Genomic DNA, 21,203 nt, shown 5'->3' with positions numbered 1-21,203 from the left:
TCTAGAAACGCTTCTTGCGTTAGGTGTACTGGTAGTATGAAAGTGGAAAATTGAAAAATGAGAACTCATGTAGTCTCAACATATGATCACGTTTCTGTGAACTGAACAGATTTATTTTATGAATAAATAGGTCTCTCAATGTCATTTCAGTCAGGAGAAATGTAACACCGAGTTATAGTACAGTGAAAACCTCGACACGCTAAGTAAGATCTTTCTTGTGCATGTTTCGAAGCCCAACTCGATTGTATAGGTATGCACTTTTTTTCCTAAGTTTTCTGCAATGTTACTCTGCTGTTAACGCATCTGTCTTTCAACCACAGACAAATTTTCCTTAACGAGGCAGAATATCTTGAGAAACAAGTCCATGTTAAAACATAGATTCGTAACTGTTTCGTAGTTTCAGTGTTTGTATATGCAGCAGAATATTTATATCTTCACGAATTATAAGGGAGTGATGTCTCCATTCACAGTATTACAATTACTTGGTTAAGGCTGTGAAAGTAACCGGACTCTGGATTTCTCATTCCAAACGCCTCTCAGTCAGCAGACCCTGCACGATGAGCTTTCCACTCATTGAATTTTCATTAATAAAGATGGGTGTGAAGCGATGCGAACTTACCCTCACCGATCCAATCGTCATTCAGGTCATATAAAGTTCATAACCCTGACATCCAATGCGAATGAGTGCTTTTCATTCTGAAGCAGTAGAGGCTCAGCGTTAAGCATTCTGCATGCGCTGTCGACATTCTGAGTTCACATTAGACAGGTTTTTCAGCATGCACTTATTTGACCAATGCGAACATCTACTAATGTGACACGATCCTTGCATTTGAATATTATGTGGTGATTGTGGACGAAACTCTGAATGAAGTAACAGCAGATACTTTGCGATTTATGCTAGAAGCGAGCAAACTAGAACTAGGGTTACTAGTCAGAGATGAGTAAACGTAGTATATGGTACTCTCTCCTATACTAAACAATGTGGACGCCATCAGTATAGATGGTCACAATTTCGAAAGATTTGAAAATTGACCTGGGGTCAATACTGTCGAGTAAAACAGACATAGAGAAGGAAATTCGACGAAGAATAATAAATGTGAACCAGGTGTACCACAGTTTAAACCATCTACATACGTCACGCATCTTATCCCTGAAAAGGATGACACAACTACACAACTACACTACACAAGTTTCTGAGACATGGACAAGTGCACAGATAATGGAAGAGCCCATTCGAGCGACTGAGAAGAAGATTTTAAAGAAAATTTATGGCCCAGTATCCATGGCAGAAGTTGCAAGATGGAAAGAAGGCAGACCGAAGATCTAAATCGGCAGTTTAAAAATACCTGCTCTTGGGAGAGTGATCGCATGAAGAAGGCTACACGGGGCAGGGCATGTTGTTCGAGCAGAGGGAACACTCCCGAACAGAGTGTTTCTACACCAGCCACCTGGTAGACGTCCAAGAGGTCGTAAACGAACGAGGTGGAGAGATAGGACCATAGTGGTCTTGGAAGAAGCAGATCCAACAGATGGCCGAGACAGAAGTAAATAGGCAAACACATGTAATAAATTTCTGTGATGTTACGACTATTTTGTCATGATTGATGTGTAAATCATTTCATTATATTTCTTTATTTTTGTCTTCTGCTGTGGGCCTAAATGGCCTGTGTATATGCAGTAAATGATGATGATGATGATGACTGTGTTTGATATTAATAAATGCAAACTATGTGTGCCCTTAGAAGTCTGTTAAAGGACATACTTCATTAGAAATATGATGTGTCGAATGTGTCGAAGGAACACATCCGCATTGTGATTTGCAATACCCCTGTTACTTTTTCCGGTGGCACTGTTGATCTGCTCAGAACATCTGCACACAACTAGATTTTTCGTTGGAAGTGGGGAGTGAAGCAAGAACACAACCTTCATCGAGCGGCTGAAATGTATATGTTGGTTAGTCGTCCAACAGTTCTCACAGTGATTATGCGAATCATCATATAAAAGAGCTGAGTGGAGGGTTGAGAGCGTTAGATTTAATATTCCCTTAAAAAGTGGGTATTGGACACACAAGTTACGTATTAATGAATGCCAACTGTACGGATAGCTAATTTTGTGACGCACAAGGGTGCACATTAAGAATCAAACTTGGTGGGAGACGGGTTCGATCCCAGTACCTCGTTTTACGCAACAGAGTGTTTACACCTGCACCACCAATCCCGAAATATAGTCTTAATGTATTATGTATTAAGAACAGTATAAATAACGTTTGGGCGTGATTTTCTCGAGACTGGCCATAAATTGCATTTTATGCTTCTGCCTATTTTTAATCTAGATCATGTACTTGACTTACGTTTAGAAGTGTATCAAGTGCACAAGGAAACTTACCACCCTTTATCTCTAAGAAGGAAAGCATTACCGATTTTGGACGCCAACCAGAAACAATACATCCTTTCATCAGGGACGGGATCCTGCCGTTTTGATTTCTAGCTACTAACTGAGTCTCACGCTGTCCTACTTCGTCTGTGTTTGTAGCAGAATTAGTTCCGGCTTCTATATTCAAGGGATCATTGTATGAATCATTGAACCCTCACATGTGTCTTCCTCTTTAGGATGTCGCACCTCAGTCAGTAAAAACGAATCCCTTGCGGGATCCCCCTGTCTGTTTGCCTGTCTGTCCCATTCTTAAGACTCCTTTTTTTCAGAAACAGGAAAGTTCGACAAAAAAGTTTTCTGGGTAAGGTACCGCGTCATAATTTATAAAATTACTGCTGCTGGATAAAAACCCCAACGTTTAGGCTACGGTTGCAGAGGCCTTCTTCTTCCCAAGAGGATACGTTGGTTTTTGTCCAGCAACAGTAGTTTTATACTTTATTACGCGGTACCATACCCAGAAAACTATTATGTCCACTGACTCTGGCCGCGCAAGGCTACGCAATTATGTGGAAATTTATTTGACACGCTGAGGTTCACGGTCCGTTGGCGGTCTCAGGAATTTAAGCTTGTAGGTCAGAGCAGTGGAATTATAGGGCCATATATGTCACGTATTTCGATAGTCGAAGACTCAGTCTAGACCTATTGTATATTGCCAAGTGGCCTACAATCATGAAATTTGATGAGAAGCAAGGTTTCACAGTACAAGTAAACGAAAACTCTGGACAGTGTTAATTTGTATTGATGTCGCATAAATAAAGACAGATTAATGAATTACTTGAATAAATACAATCTTTTAAGGGGATCACAGTTTGGTTTCCGAAGTGGCAAAAATACGAAGTGAGCCATAGTAGAATTCACAAAAGTTGTGTTTAATGCTCTTGATAAAGACGAGTGTGTCACAGGCATATTTTCGGATCTTTCTATGGCGTTTGATACAGTCGACCACAAGGTTCTATTAAATAAATTAGAAGTATTAGAATAAGAGGAGTAGTTAATGACTGGTTTCGATCATGCCTAACAGATAGAGTACAAAGAGTAGGGATAACACATACTTCAAACAGATATAAACATTTAGTAAAACACTCATCAGAACCAAAATACGCTAATGTAGGGGTTCCGCAAGGTAGCATATTTAAGAACCAATACTGATCCTGATATACATCAATAACTTTACCAGTTGTGTTAGACATGGTGAAAACAGGAAAATTATAGTCACTGAGAAAACAAGAGAACTCCTTGCCGAGAAAGCAAATGAAACTCTCAAGGATGTTTATGATAGGTCAATAAGTCATAAAGTGACATTGAAATTTGTAGGAATGAATATTGTTCTCAGTTGAAGTTGTGTGAACTCACGAAGGTACTTGCAAACAGAATATCATCAGCATGTTATGCCCTTAGAATCCTATCATCAGTGTGTAATATGCAGTGTCTTTTAGTTACATATTATTCATATGTACAATCAATTCTTAGCTATGGCATTATTTTTTTGGAACAAATGCACAAAATATGAACACAATTGTCAAAGTCCAGAACAGAGCCATAAGAATAATAACCAAAAATACTAGTTGAGCTCATTGTAAAGAACTGTTCCGAACACTGGGAATTTTAACTGCTCCGTCTGAATACATTTACTAGTCAGTTGTACACATCAAAAATAACACTGGTAATTACTGCACAAACAGCTCTGTCCATGACCATGCAACAAGAGATAGACCCAACTTACATTTACCAAGAAACAATAAACATAAAACTCAAAACAGCATCTTCTACCAAGGAATATAACTGTACAATACATTACCAAAAGAGATTAAAGAATGTGCAAAAATACACTTATTTCAAAAGGCAGCTAAAAAGGACCTGACATGCAATACATTTTATACACTGAGGGATAACTTAGCTAAAACAGTGTAGGGGTTTGATGAAAAATTTATACAAATAAATAATAATAACAATAATTGTAAAATATCCAACATTCCACATAACAACTTTACTTTGTGTTTTTTCCCTTCTTTCTTCCTTTCTAGAAATACTTACCCCAAGCAAGCATAACACAATACTATCACCTCTTCCTCTTTCTGAGCTCAACTTCTCACTCATTATGGAGGGATGCTGACTCAGATTCTCAGGATAGCAAATGGGAAGTTGCGGTATAGAAAACGTCCCAAATATCACTGGTGTTTCTGTCTGTGTGTGTGTGTGTGTGTGTGTGTGTGTGTGTGTGTGTGTGTGTGTGTGTCTAATGGCGTAGCGAAAGAAGTGTTATAAAACAATGTGTGTATAGTGTGTGCAGTGACTGATAGTGAGATATGAGTGAACAATGTGGCATTACGTTATTTAATAAGTTATTTGTAAAAAAAAGTATTGTATACCAGGAGTAAATCTAATGATTGTCTCTAACTAGGAGTCCGTAAATTTATGTGTATACGAAGAAGCTTATGTTAAACTGATTTAAATTTGTAATTACTTTGACATGTCCTATATCCTTGTAAAAAGAGATCTACGGATGAATATACCTACTAGTACTACTAGTAACACCTTTTGCCATTTATTGTCAGTTTCTCTAACTTTTCTTCTGCTAAGACTCCTTTTTCTTAGGAACAGATGGAAGTCCCGAATTAAAATTTCTGTCAAATACTAAGGTTCACGGTCCCTTGGCGACGTAAATATCTTAAGCTTCTAAGGCAATGCAGTTGAATGAGGCAATGCAGTTGAATGATACGGCCAAATACGTCACGTATATCGATACTCTCAAATTCACTCCTCAAAACGTACAGGCAATTTTCCTCACAACACGTCGATCCTATTGGTATAGCGGTAAAGGGAGTGTGTGGAATTCTAGATGCCGCTGGAACGAATCCTTTCTACCAAGGGAAGTTTAGTCTTCGTTTTAACCTAGCCTTCACCTCTCAAAAATATGAGGAGCTGCCAGAAGCAACACATGGTTTGTATACTATAGGTCTCCTTCCCCCAGATGGGTAACTAGGGAATCGTAGGAACACACAAGTCGCCGAAATGGCGTCCAATACAGAGACTACTACCAAGCCACCGAGCCACATGAAATTATTATATACTACTACCAATATTTATAATTAAGTCTGCTAGAACCCCTCAGAGCACAAGAGTTACGCACACGTGTCCTTTTTGGACTCAATACAATTGCTGCCACAAATAACAAACTCCAAAATTCGATTCTCAGGCTCAAATTGTTACTTATTACATGTTCGTCATATCCTGTTTTCCGTCGTTCCTTAGTTGCTTCAAAATTCATGGAGATATGTCCCATCTATGCAACACACTGTAAATACACACATGTTGATCACAAAATAAAAAGTTCAAGTGATATGTTGTAACTAATGTGGGTGAACAAACGTAGAAATCGGCCAGCTGGAGCACAGGACTAATGAACACATCTTCGGCACCACACCTATCGGGTAATAGCATCGGAAGTCACTGCCTTCCTTTTAGTTGCATAGACGGAACATATCTCCATGAATTATTCGGTTTTGCAGCACACGGTATGAAATTAAGGCCTTTCCCTTAAAAATTATGTCCGAGTTCAGGATAAGGCTATCGACATGGTTAAATTGTTTGGAAATGTTGATTTTTTCGCTTAGTGCACGGAAGTTTTCGTGTTCGATACTCACCAACGCCACTAATTTTTACACACACCAAAAGACCTCCTTCACGTCTGTCATTGCCAAGTGAAGAATGCCAGGGCAGCCGTTACTTGGTTTTCTGGTTTAACTTGATATCATCCCACTTCCGACTGAAGAGAAATATTTTGCTTACACTCAAAATGTAGCTTTCCTGCCATTATTGAAAAATATGGAATAAAAACATTATTATATGTTTAAATACTATGTCTCCGAGAAATAAGCTTGGTGCATCGTAATTCTTTGTCACCTCTAACTTCTTCTGATATCCAGATTTCTTCAAGATTTTAAAACAAGACAGTTATTTCGAACAATAATTTCGTCATAATGTAAACGAAATTCATTATTTTGCACTGAGAAAATATAATTAGAAACATGCCATAAGGAAGAAAATGTGAAAAAGACGGTAGTTGTGCCATCGCCTGCAGACCCGTGGTTTGAGATTCAATAAAGGAGCTTATCTTTTAGCAAAGATCGGTTTTCCCATTTGAAATTATCGTATGTGTTAGTATTAGGCCGCAGTATGTTTTTCCACGGGTACCATCAACGATTCTGATGATAAGATACCGACTTTGGATCAATTAGCTGCAGCTGTGAAGTTTCCCAGCCGATTGCCAACATTTGTAACTTGCCACTCTCATTCAAAAAGTTACAAAAATCGGTTCTCTACTACGTGTGTACCGAGGACGCGCTATTAATAAGATTAATAATCACTGTAACCTGCACCTCGAAGTTTTACTTTTTTTTGGGTGTCAAGTAAGCACAGCGTTATGTAGGCAACTTTTCCATTCTAATCTATAATATATTCCTGTACAATGTACAACTTATTATAGTATCTCAGGTCTTATTGTTAACATTCGTCCCTGAAACTACGGTAAAAAGAAGGGGGAAAAAAATGTCTTCCTGTACTTGTCGAACTCTTGTTTCGAGACCGATGCCAGACGCTCCGTAACTTATTATATTCGGCACGTATCTGTAGAGGGAAGTGTCATTAGTAGTATCACAGCTAGTTAACATTTGTTAATTTCACATTAGTTTTTTCATGGCAACATCAATCGAAAGACTTAAAATCAGTGAAGATGACAATAAAAATGAAATCGTTACTCTCGATAAAATTATCAGCAAATCGCCACACCAAATACTTGTGACCATTCTAGCGGCTGACAGAACTGGTGGGCGGAAACCGAACACCGTGGTGCACCACTGCCCCTAGCGATTCGTAACAAAGGTTGTAGAATAGGATCCATCTTTTCTGCGCCGCCAGCGAATACATATTGCTAGCGTCGTTCCAGCAACTGTGCCGGTGAAGTACCCACTGAGTGCCTGTCTACTCGATCTTTTGTGATCAAGGTTACTTTAAGTACTACGTACTTGCTTCATGTCATCCGTGTCAAGTAAGCACAGCGTTATGTAGGCAACTTTTCCATTCTAATCTATAATATATTCCTGTACAATGTACAACTTATTATAGTATCTCAGGTCTTATTGCTAACATTCGTCCCTGAAACTACGGTAAAAAGAAGAGGGAAAAAAATGTCTTCAAAACCAGCTTAACATATTTTTTGGAAATAAAGTAATGCACTTTTCACAAACCGTCTGCGAGACCTACCTCATTTTTCAGCGAAAAGCGTGGATGTTGTTGCTATTGGCTGTAATTGTTCCCAAAGATAACTGTTTTCCTCTCAGCTTTTGTTTCGCGAAACGTACAATTGACGATGTTGGTAGCGTTGTGTCTCCTAGCCAGTTATGCTCTGAACCGGACAGCAGCTGAGCATTGCGAATAGGCGAGGGGTCTCGAGAATTCTGTCACCGATTGCACAGTTACAATTACATTTGAATCTCTTACTTACGGCTGAGATAAATAAAAAATTAATTCAAAAAAATTAATAAATAAATAATTAATGCAAAATCCTACAGTTCAGAGTACGGTTCTTACGAGGTTTGGTTATAACATGAATACCATGAACGAGTTATCCCGTCTCAAAGAATCCTGATTCAAATTCCGGTGTGCCACACTGCCACACTACCTGGTGTTAGGATAGAAGGAATCAAGCATCACAAGTGGCCGGCTCTCAAACATACCATCGTGACCGCACGGTCAGCGAATGAAAAGTGATGCAGAAGAGGTAAACTGTACACGCACAGGAAATGAAAACCAAAAAGATGATAAAGGACATGATTTCGGAACGAAAAAAAAACATCTCGCAGTTATGTACAGTATATGACAACAAAGAGTAGGTGTGTTTCCGATAAAGCATTATGGAAAAGTTTTTTTACCGACTCATTTACCACGTTGGTTTGCAATGTAAACAGTTTCAGAAGACCAATAGTCCAAATGCAATAATAAAGAGAAGGAAACGAAAAATTCATTACACTCAAAAAGTAAAAAAGCATTGTAGACGAAAAACTAATTTAATGATAACATAAAATGTTGCAATTAGTAATCTCACCATTTCAGTTATAGAAGAATAAAACGAGAGTAATGTCCCGGATTGCTTTTTCTAAGATCTTGAGAAGGCTTTCCACTGAATAAATAATATTTTACTACTACAAAAACTGAAATGGAATGATCTCAAAAACATTTCTCTTACATGGATAACGTCATACCTTAATAAAAAAAAACAGAGGGTCACACTTCAAATGATGCGACAGGAAGAAGACTAATAAGACTAAACCCAGAGAGAGGGAACATTAAATATGGGATCTCGCAGTGCCCTGTGCTTGGTCTGCTCCTGGTCTTTACCTATATAAATTATTTATTTGGGATTCTGGACCACTTTTAAAATATTAGGATGTAAGCTGATGACACTAGTAACCTGATACATTCATGGCACACAGAGCCAGTAGAATGATCGATTGCAATTTCCGATATTTCACTGGTTAACCTTACAAAAACTCGTAGTGCACTGTTTCTAACAACTGAAAGTTACTTACAGGTACCGAAAGTAGAGACCAATAGGCAGAAAGTTTATTAGGGTGTACCCGCGAATTTCCTAGGTTTGCAGATGCATAATAAACTGAACAGACACCAGCATGTGGAGAAAATAAAGAAGAACCTCACTTTTTCCTGCTTGGAAATTATCTTGTTCGGTCCACATGCGGATGAGATTGCTGGCTTAATTACATAATTTCACTCAGTAGGGTTACTTAGCGTAACATTCTGCGACAATGCAGCGAAGATCATAAAATTATTCATTTTACATTATTGTGCGATAGTATAATGTGTAAAGTTGAATGTTCCCTAATAATATTTGTTGTTAACAACAAGAGTAAATTTGGGATGACTGGCTGAATTTACCAACAGCATAGCATGAACGACCAGTTCCATAGAGATTATCGATCGCAATCTAAGATTTGGAACAAAGCTACGTACTCAGGTGCAAAATTCTCAAATTCATTAGCAACATACTTGAAGCAGGATGTCTCAGGACTCCATATATTAAAAAACGGAATAAAATAATTCATCATATGTGTACTTATCAGAATACTACGATTTACAGTGACGCAAATTTTGCGTAACTTTTATGTTTATATTAAACAGGTATTCTTTTTCCGTTATATGTATATCTCATAGTCATGTGTGTTAAGAATGCAGATGCTCTGTTTCCAAAATTAACATAGAAAATATTATTTGTGTTGTTGGATTTATCAAAATATAACCTCTCTAATAGTTGACAACATATAAAAGAATTTAGAAGTAATTTCCATAATATCAGTATGCATAGATTAGCATTTGTCCTAAAATATCAAAAATGTACTTTACAGATGTGCCTGATCCCACCTATTAATAGGTAATTTGGCTTGTTCTGCATTCCTGAAGTTTCTCCTTCATGGTGGGATTCATGTAAGACGATATGTGAATAAATTTAATTAATGTACAGTATGCTGAGACGTCTACTGAACTAAATGGATAGTGATTAATTATCCTTATAAGGTCAATCATCTCAGGTATGGTGTACTGATGCGTAGAGCATAGAAATACATAACAGAAGATATCTTCCACACTAGCTTTTGAATTGCTGCACTTTCTCTAGTGAAAGTTTACACATTCACACACACAATCACGCCGACACCCTAACAACCTAACACTGCTAGGCAGGAAAACAAATTTTTGATTATCTATTATTGAAAGCAGTTTCGCGGACTGTGGGCAAGGCTGTAGAAGAGGATGCATGGGCAAGGAGAAGGTGACAGGGTAGATGAGGCAGGTCTTCTTACGGATGACTTACCGAAGGCAGCAAAAGAGGAAAGGAGCAAAGACCGTCGAGTGTATTAAGAGATGGAGAGAGTGGAGGACATGGGGGGGGCGGGTAAAGAAGGAGATGAGGAGGAGGGAGACAAGAAGAGGAAAGAGAAAGAGAGAGGGGTGGGAAACAGGAGGGAGAGTGAGAGAGGGGGATACAGAAAGCGAGAGAGACTGATAGACAGACAAACAGAAAGGGAGAGTATACCTAGAGTGTGAGGAGGATGAGAGGTTGGAGAAGGCAATGGTCGTTCTGGAAGGGAAAGGAATATTGTGAGCAGAAACGGTTGGTTGAGGTAGATGGAAACAGATCAGTGGAGATTAAGGCCAGGGTGATTCCAATGGTGCAGAAAATACTAGACCGATAATCCCTACCTGTGTAATTCAGAGAAACTTGTGCTTGAAGAAAGTATCCACATGGCCAACGAAGTGAAGAAATGTTTGAAATAATACGTGTTGTGGTGTGCAGCATATTCGGAAACTGGATGGTAAAGTTTGCAGTTTAACACAGTCTAGTCTCCATGGTCAGCAGACAGTTACTTATAATACCGACACAGAAGGCTGTTGTAATTACAGCGTAGTTCATATGTAAGATGGGCACATTGACACCTGGCCCTGACTTGTGTTGGGTAGGAAATACCTGTGACTGAACTTCAGCTGCAGATGATGGGTGAGTCTATAGGACAGGTCTTGCATATGGACTGCCCAAAAAGGGAATGCGCCATTTCGTGTAGGTTTTGGAGGAGGATTGGAATACAGCTGGACCCCCACTCTCTTACATTTTATCTACTCCTTAAACTCCACAAATCGGACTGCAGACATCTCCCCACTAGTATCCCCATCGGAGCTGGGAACAATGTTCCTACATTTCCCAAGTATTGTTGGTCACCTCCCATACTGCATTCAATATATTTCTCACTTTTTTCACTGCCTCTCAACAGTTGCTGTGCCCTTACCACCAGACTCCTCATAGGTCACTATGGAGCTGATGTTCTTGCATACCAACATTCCCAATGATCATGGCGGCATGACCATGAAACACAACGTTTCCTATCATCCTCCTGACACAAATACACCACATCGTTTCCACTCCTAAATATGCAACAACATTGTGAGTTGCAATTACTTTATTTTCGAACAATAAATCTACAGGCAGATCTGCGGCACTGCCAGGCCTACTGGAATTGCATCATCGTATCTCATCTTATCCATGGCACACCTAGAGGAATCTATCCCATTCAGTGAGCGTATATAATCCCTTCCCTGGTTCAAAGTCATTAATGACATTTTCATGATCTGACCTCAGGGTGAGAGCCTGTGTTGAACACCTACTCGCAAGTCCACTTCAGCTGGCCCTTCTCAGCTCAACTTGCTACCTTTCTAGATGTCTGTCTCCACCTATCAGATGTCTCCATAAATACTTCTGTTCATATCAACTGTACCAACCACCGACAATACCACTGTTTTGACAGCTTTTCCTGTACCATGTCAGAAAATCACTTCCTTACAACCACATCTCTACTGAATTTGTCATCTGCAGTGACATGCTGAAGTTGTAATATACTGGTAACCTTACCTGACAATATGCTACTCAGCTCATCCCGTGCCACATTCTACTCTCACACCAGTAAACATGTGAACCAGCCACTGACCAGCTCTCTTGTGATTACAAGGCATCACCATTGCCTTGTCCTACACAAAATTCTACCTATATCAGCTGAAGTAATGTTACATTACCCACCTGTGGGATATCCTTGTTCATCTCTATTCCAATAATCCTGCTCCCAACCCTACACCACATAGGTCATTCCCTTGCAATTGGCCCATCTGCAAGACATGTCCCATGTATCCACCCCCCACCTTTGACCACAGTGCAATTACATGCGTTTCGTAACCAATAAATGACAGGTACATGTGTGAAAACAGCCATATGCTCCAATTACTGTACATCATTCTATGTGGGCATAGCAATTAAACATCAGCCAACTTGCATGAATGGCCACTGTCAAACTGTATTGGACCGCAAAGTACAGGGTGTTACAAAAAGGTACGGCTAATCTTTCAGGAAACATTCCTCACACGCAAATAAAGAAAAGATGTTATGTGAACATGTGCCCAGAAACGCTTAATTTACATGTTAGAGCTCATTTTAGTTTCGTCCACCTACGCTCAATAGAGCACGTTATCATGATTTCATACGGGATACTCTACCTGTGCTGCTAGAACATGTGCCTTTACAAGTACGACACAACATGTGGTTCATGCGCGATGGAGCTCCTGCACATTTCAGTCGAAGTGTTCGTACGCTTCTCAACAACATATTCGGTGACCGATGGATTGGTAGAGGTGGACCAATTCCATGGCCTCCACGCTCTCCTGACCTCAACCTTCTTCACTTTCATTTATGGGGGCATTTGAAAGCTCTTGTCTGCGCAACCCCGGTACCAAATGTAGAGACTCTTCATGCTCGTATTGTGGACGGCTGTGATACAATACGCCATTCTCCAGGGCTGCATCAGCGCATCAGAGATTCCATGCGACGGAGGGTGGATGCATGTATCCTCGCTAACGGAGGACATTTTGAACATTTCCTGTAACAAAGTGTTTGAAGTCACACTGGTACGTTCTGTTGCTTTGTGTTTCCATTCCATGATTAATGTGATTTGAAGAGATGTAATAAAATGAGCTCTAACATGGAAAGTAAGCGTTTCTGGACACATTTCCACATAACATATGCCATTAAGACACCCCATTACAGCACAAGTTTCTTTGAACTAAACAGCTAATCCTGTGCTCTCACGAAGTCCCTCGCCTAAAACTTCACTAACCTATGTTCTACTGCCTCACATTACCTTTCTCCTTCTCACATCACACCATCCCCATCAAGATAGCGTACTGTCTTCTCCCAGCAGTCGTCCTCTCCACGAAATGGGATATTCATTCTCCCTCTTTCCTTCTACCTCTTTTTTCACGCCTCTTCCTGTCTCCAGTCTCTGCCTCCCTCACTATTTGCACCTTGCTCACCATTTTACCCTCCCTTCCCTCTTCCCCTTTATATCTGTTTTACTTTCTACCTTCTGACTACCCTTCAACATATCGCCTACCAGAGAAGCTGATGTTGAAGGAAACTACCATTTAAAGCACTTATATTGGCACATATATTCAATTACATATTTTGCAAAAAAAAACAATTTTTTGAATTCAGAAGATACAAAGAGGTCATCTCAGCCATCCAGAAAGTCTGTTTTCTTACCGTCACTGTATCACAACCTTCTCTAATAAAACATCAGCTTTCTATGTACACATAAATATTTTAACAACATGTTAATATATACGTAAGCACACGATAGCACAAAACGAAAAATGGTAAGTTCATAGATCGTAGTTACCGAACGTGTATGAAAACAAATATAAAACCTTCCCTACGCATACCTACATGGAATGTAAAAGAACAAAGAAAAAGGCAATGTTACAAAATTGTCAGATTGTAGTAGTATCTCACACACAGTAAATAAATGCATTTTGCATTCATTTCAGCAAGTGATACTGAGTTATAGCTGTCCAGCGTGTTTTTCGTCGAGAAAATGCTACTCAGCTCCTCGGGCAGGACATTTTCATCAGTGACACCAATAGTTTAAGGCTACAGTTGTTTATAGATCGGGTAATCCACGTTTAAGACATAGAGCGCATTCAACAGAGTTTATCACGAGGTCCAGAGATTCTACTCCTGGTACCAAACGTGAGTTAACCATTCCCACATGTTCCTCTTGGTGTGTTTTGTGGCGATGTTTGTATTTCAAATCAAACTGGATTTGAGTGCCACAAGCCCTTCATGATAGTGATGAGTAATAGCTGGTAGAGTATTGTGAATACATTTTTGCAATGCACATGGATGACTATAATTTCGTTTTAGTATTATGTGCCGAGGATACAGTTCATTTACGGAAAGGTGTAAACTGTCACAGCCTAAAATTACTGGGAACTCAGCAACCACATATCACATGGGAGCACGAGATAAAGTCTACAAACTTCATTAGTTCTGTGATGATTCCCGATGGAGAATGTATGACCCATACTTCTTTTATTTATTTTCAGGAAAAGCTGTTACAGGAAACATATACTTGGTTATTATGGAGATATGGTTTATTTCACAGCTGTGAGAAGTAACCTAAATTTTCTCTCGGATGGATGGAACACCATTGCAGTTACACCTGTGTGGAAGACTTTTCTTAATAGTGAACTGCCTCAATGGCAATACCGTGTTTTCCGTACACAAAGCCCACTGCACCATTGGCCACCAACAACCTCACAGTGACGTGGTTATCTGTTTTGTTGACGACTGTGAAAAGTTCCCACTTCTAGCGTCTGCTTCCCATAGCTTTGTATGAAAAGCGACGCTGTATAGCAACAGCAGTGATATAGTTACACCAGGCTTCCTTGCAGAAGAGTGTAACGTCTTAGTCTATCACCTGCATGCTTGCAGCGCGTTTGGTGATGTGCACATTGTTCATCTGTGACAAGTAATTTAAAACGTTGGTCTTAAACGTAACTGTAAACAATAATTCAAGTTGTACGTAAGTAAACCATCGGAATCGAACGGAAATAGGCAGATGTTTTGTACATGTACAGACAAACAAGTAATTAGAACTTCCTGAAACTGGATCATTTATTCAGGAGGAAGACCTAAACTAAATGAGCAAATCACAAAATTCGTTGCTCCACCTGTGGCCCTTACAAAAGCAGTTATTCGGTTTGGCATTGACTAACAGAGTTTCTTGATGTCCTCCTGAGGAATATCGTGGTTCAAATGGTTCAAATGGCTCTGAGCACTATCGGACTTAACATATCACGTCATCAGCTCCCTAGGCTTTGAACTTCTTAAACCTATCTAACCTGAGGGCATCACACACATCCATACCCGAGGCGACCGTAACAGGTGCGCAGTTCTAGACTGAAGCGCCCAGAACCGCTCGGCCACGGCGGCTGGCGCAGAAATATCGTGAAAAATCCCGTCAAGTTGGCGCATTATACCGTTAGAACCTCTATCTGGTTGCAAGTCCCTATTCAGAATGCTCCAATTGAGAACTCAATTGTAGTAAGATGCAGCAATCTTTCTGGTGATGGTAGGGTTTGGGAGGCACCCAAGATAAGTAGTAGAAACTCTCGCCATGTGCTGGCGGGCAGTAGTTTGTTGATATGTAAGCTCACGACGGCTTCTCATGAACGGTAACAAAACACGGCGTAGAATATCGTTAACATACTGCGGAAGAGAACCAAACGGGTCCAGCTATGAAATGGATTGGCACCCCAGACCATCCACGGACTTGTCACACCAACAAGCCTGTTTCCAGTGATTCCAGTGATTGGCCTGGAAATACATGTAATGGAACAGTGCTGTTATCAGTGATGAGTCCCACTTCGAAATGACCCCGATCAGAGAAGACGTTTCTGGAGACGCCCTGGACAGAGATGGGATGACAGCCTGACTGTAGCCCATTATGGAGCCCGATAACCAAGAATGGTTGTCTGTCGTGTCATTCCATACTCTCATGCATGAACTGCGAGCTTCAACATAAATATAGAACGCACTGTTGTATTTGACCACGAATGGCACCTATGAAATGTCCTCAGCACACTGCAAGTGTTATGCAGTATTGTCAGTTTAGGTAATGATACAACTGTTTGACGGACCTCGGAAAGCTATTCATATGTTACAAAAAACATCACAACTGAGTCCTGAGTCATTTAATGATCCACATATTTAATTTAAGGTGTGTAAAGTTTCTCTTATTCTCTTACTAAGTTCTTGCACAGTAACTGTACTTTTGGGCATGAGGAGAATTCTTCTGGCACATTTTTATAGCTACGATGTTGTTTGTCGTCTTTCTTCACTCTCTCGCCTGTTGCTGTTGTGGCCTTCAGTCCAGAGGCTGGTTTGATGCAGCTCTCCGTGCTACTCTATCCTGTGCAAACTTCTTCATCTCCCCGTACCTACTGCAACCTACATCCTTCTGAATCGGCTTAGTGTCTTCATCTCTTGGTCTCCATCCTTGATTTTTACCGTCCACGCTGCCCTCCAATACTAAATTGGTGATCCCTTGATGCCTCAGAACATGTCCTACCAACCGATCCCTTCTTCTAGCCAAGTTGTGCCACAAATATCTCTTCTCCCAAATTCTATTCAGTACCTCCTCATTAGTTACTTGATCTACCCATCTAATCTTCAGCATTCTTCTGTAGCACCACATTTAGAAAGCTTCTATTCTGTTCTTGTCCAAACAATTTATCGGCCATGATTCACATTTTAAAATAATGAAATTTTCTTCTCATCAAAGCTTAATAAGAATGACCAAACTTCATTTTCTTTCACTTACAACAATATTTTTGCTATAATTAGGGCTCAGATAGATTACATTTGACGCATTTACCACCTGCATGATACAATAAGTTCTGTTTATTGTTCAGAGATAACTTTTGATATAACAACTTTACTAGTGCTCACGGAAGAACACTTAAAATATGCGGTAAAGAGGTCATATAACTTCATGTAATAACTAGTTTTTAATGTGCAACTGTCTACGGGTAATGTATTGTCTCACAATAATTATTCTTTGAGATGGAACGTTTATGCTCTAGGCACAGCATATTCTGTATTTTATAAAATTAAAACTTAAAATTTTTTTATTTGATATTCTTTCTCATTTGAGATGTTTCATTAGGACGAATTCCATGATTTTTATCATCAGTCTGAGGGGAGCGTCGTACACTTAAACAATATATTATATTTTCACTCTTGTTTGCCGTAAAAAATACTAGCATTCTTACGGAATACGACAGACAGCAGGTATGTCTGTTATAATATGTACATATACTTCACAAAGATTTTGAACGGTTACATCTATGAGTTTCTTTTACATGTCTTAAGAATTTACATACAACCAAAATTTACTTTTATAATTTGGCCAAGGGATAGGAAAATTCTTTATTAGGGACATTTATATTAATGAGAGTGTCTGTTAAAAATTTCTTATACCTAAATTATCTATAGAAGCAAAAGAAAATGTTGGTATTAAAAATGGTAAATTTGAACATTTGTTACTGTTCACTGACGTCTTCTGGTGTTTGCCAGTTTAAACACTTATATAATACAGTTTACACAGTGTGTTTCATATAGTATTTTCTCCTACAAGCTACTTTATTTTCATTTTTGAAATCGGATTTTGGCTTATCGTCGTTCGCGCTTTTTCCTAGCTCTCACTGCCGAGCGCGCTGTGCACTCAAGGTGTTCGTTATGTTGGCGATGCGAACGGTTAGTAACCGTGAACAGTTTATGCGGCTAGGTGCCTTGTCAGCATTTGGTGGAAATATTCCATCCTAAGATGTAAGACGGCTTCTTTGGAGTGACAGAGCCGAAGAGTACCCAACACACATTATACCAGCCGTAGAATTCTGTCTCATAAGTAGCCAGAATATTCCCTTCTTTTTCAGTCAATATCCTCTGTGTTTAGGAAGTTCCGCAGAATATGCATTCGTTCGTCGTTGATGTGCCGATCTGTAGTTTTTAACGACATCTCACTTTTCACCTGACATAGCACGATGGCATTTACACACGTCCTTTTCACATAATATTTCTATATACTCTTTTTACTTACACTTCTCTGTATTCTTGAACATTAACTATCCATGAGTACATTACAATGTTTTTTAATACCTGTTCGTCCAGCGACAATATCGTTATTATTCTGTACAGAACAAGTTTTCATATGCAATCATTTTTTTCCTTCTGCACTCGATTATTTCTCTTTTATGTACCGGTTCGTCTAGTATAATGTCCGACACAGCACTGATTCACGTAACTGTATATGTTTTCAGTGTTTTCCGCAAATGTAGCTAAGACAAACTAAGAAAACTACGCACACTCACTTTAGCTTATAGCTTCTTATCGCAACATTGTGTATGTTTCATGTATAATGGCATAAGTGTATTTGTGCATACGTGGATGTATGTAAAGTTAGCAAGTGTCACAGTGGTTTGTGTTCCTATAAAAAGCCTCTGCCTTCATTGGCAGTCATTTTTGTTTTCCTTTGACAGGTGAATATCCCGTTACAATTGAGCTCTGTAATCACTATTTTACTGTTCACGAAACGCTTTCACACAAAATACTTATAACTTAATAACAACCAATGCTCTGCATGGATACATCTGCCTTAATCAGACACTCTCTTGATGGAAAATGCAACGACCAAAGCATCTTTTACAGTATCTTCATAAATAAGTATACTTAATTCAATAATTAGAGCCTTCTTTCCTGCAGGTCAACCGGCTGTTGAAATATTCATACTCATTAATACGAAGAGTTCCAAGTCAAAGAATACCTGCCAATAAAATAACGTATTTATATTTATATCCTTTCGGATTACAAGTATTTCAGTTAAGTTTATACGTCTTGCTTGTCATAGGTTCAACGTAACTTTACACTCTGACACATTTAATAATTCATATAGTTTCTTCTCCACATAGTACATACAGCACAGTACTGTACCAGATCCTCTTCTCTGTAGTTTTATGTTCTACAGTACAGTAGATTGTAGTTAATTATGTAGTATTTACCTTAGTATTAGCATAGTCGTTAACTCAGACTGTAAGAGGTCCGAGCAGATGTAATTTCGATGTATTGCTCGTGAGCTGCCTGCGATGTGCAAGGTCTCTGACCAGAGAGCAGTGTTGACTGCAGTAGGAACTGTGAAGCTGTAGCAGTAAGTTGTGGCTAGTCTGGAGTCTGCTCTGGTCTGCTATGGTGTATCGTGTTGGCTGGCCCGGTCTCAGTACAGCGATGCCGGAGCCTGAGTATTATTGCATAAGGTAAAAAGCAGCCTCGCACATAAGTAGTAATGTTATCTCAAGTCCCATGTAAATGTTTTAAAAATCTCGTAATAATAATCTTGCTCATAAAAAGTAACTTTTAACAAGTATTCATTTCAATTTAAAGAATTTACTAATTTCTCCCATCCATGATCATCCCGATTATTGCAATAGAAAAATCAGTTGCTTCCTTTCATAAATGAGAGATATATCGGCCAGCATTGCACAGAGCTGTGCCGGAAAAATTTATTGTAAGAGCAGATATATACGGCGACTTCATTGAGGTAAAAATTTTTCCTTTTTTTATTCAGAATGATCTTTCAGGGCCATGACGCAGCACTGCTATCGTCCAAAATTTACCAGGTTAAATTCACAGTGAATTATTGAAACGTCATAAGTGACCGACAATTTAATTGAGAGATTACTTACATTGTTTTATTACCAGGTTACTGAATTTATTTTTTATTGGGACGTTACACTGAATGTGAACGACATAATTATAATTTTTACTGTTGAGAGGTTTAGGAATTTTTCTGTTGTGAGGTTACGCTAAATGTGAATGAATTTTGAGCTTAGATCAAATCAGAAAGAACTTTGTAGGTAGATTAAATGTAAACGAATTTTGTGGGGAGGTTATACTGTGAAAGAATTTTGTTTTGAGGTTACACTAAATTAGAATCATATTCATATTATTTATTATTTTATTTTGTGAGGAGGTTACACTTGGCGACAAGCGGCCAGGATCGGATTTCTTTGTGAATCTCTGAGAAGTAGTCATATATCTGCTCTTATTTACTTAAATGTAGTTTGCATCTGGCGCAACGCATTTACTAATTTGTCACCCTTTCTTTCACAGATCATCGGCAATTTATTGCTCTTTGTTATAATAGTGTTTGTTCCATTTTTGCTTCGTCTTTGTTTCATTTTGTGCTTAATTTTGATTCGTGAAAAATGCCGCAAAAACTGTTAACAGTACATCGCGATGTGCAATGAGTGAAATAGCGGACTCGAATAATTTGACTGATAATACTAGCGACACTCAGTGTAATAGTGATAATCCCCTAATTACAGATAATAAGTGCCTACCGAACACTAGTATTGAGTTAAATCCTAATGATGGGCAAATAAATTCAATTATGTCCACAGTAAATTTAACAATTGATGACGCGGCACGTTCCAATACAATGAACACTGCCCAGTTTGACGCACCCGGTTTGCAAAATTTGAATTGTGAACAGATAAATTTTTGTCACGAAGATGAACAATGTAGTCAGAATACGTCAGATTTATTTGATTCCGGTGTAGTGACCAACAGTGCATGCCCTGTTGGCAAACCTTTTCAAGAATCAGAGAATGACCAAATGGTTACACAAAACGTGACAAATGCAGATACACCAACACACAGCATAGAAAATAGAGTCGCTACTTTTGGCATGGATCAAGTTATGGCATTGTTGCAACAAATTAATGAAAATCTCAAACAGTCGAAGAAAGAACAAGACGACAATTTCAAACGACTTAATGAATCGTACAAACAACTCAATGAAAAATATGACAGGTCGCTCAAACAACTTACTGAAAGTTTCCAACAGTCGAATGAAAAACACGACAACCTTAATGAACAGAGCAAACACCTTCGTGAACAGATTACAGACGTTGCCGTGCAACGTCATCACATTAAAGAACAATTACGTGAGGAAATTAAGGCTTGTGCTAGGAACAGTAGTGAAGAATTAAGTAATATACATGAAGCCACAACGAAATTACTTAGAGATGAAAGTAGTGCACTCACTGAACAATGTTCTGAAGAAGCATCACAGTTACGCGACGAGTTTAAATTAATGTCAGCAGAAGTTTCACGCACTCTGGATACGGAAGTCGATAAGAAATTTGAACAACAGATCAGCCAAATTGACGAACGTTTTAGAGTGACACAAATGAAAAATGTTTCAGTCACTAACACGTCACAGCATACGCCACGTTCCGAACATTTGTCGCACCCACACAGCCAG

Source organism: Schistocerca serialis, chromosome 1 (genome assembly GCF_023864345.2).
Source record: "Schistocerca serialis cubense isolate TAMUIC-IGC-003099 chromosome 1, iqSchSeri2.2, whole genome shotgun sequence".
NCBI classification, from domain to species: domain Eukaryota; kingdom Metazoa; phylum Arthropoda; class Insecta; order Orthoptera; family Acrididae; genus Schistocerca; species Schistocerca serialis.
This window is presented reverse-complemented; position numbering follows the sequence as displayed.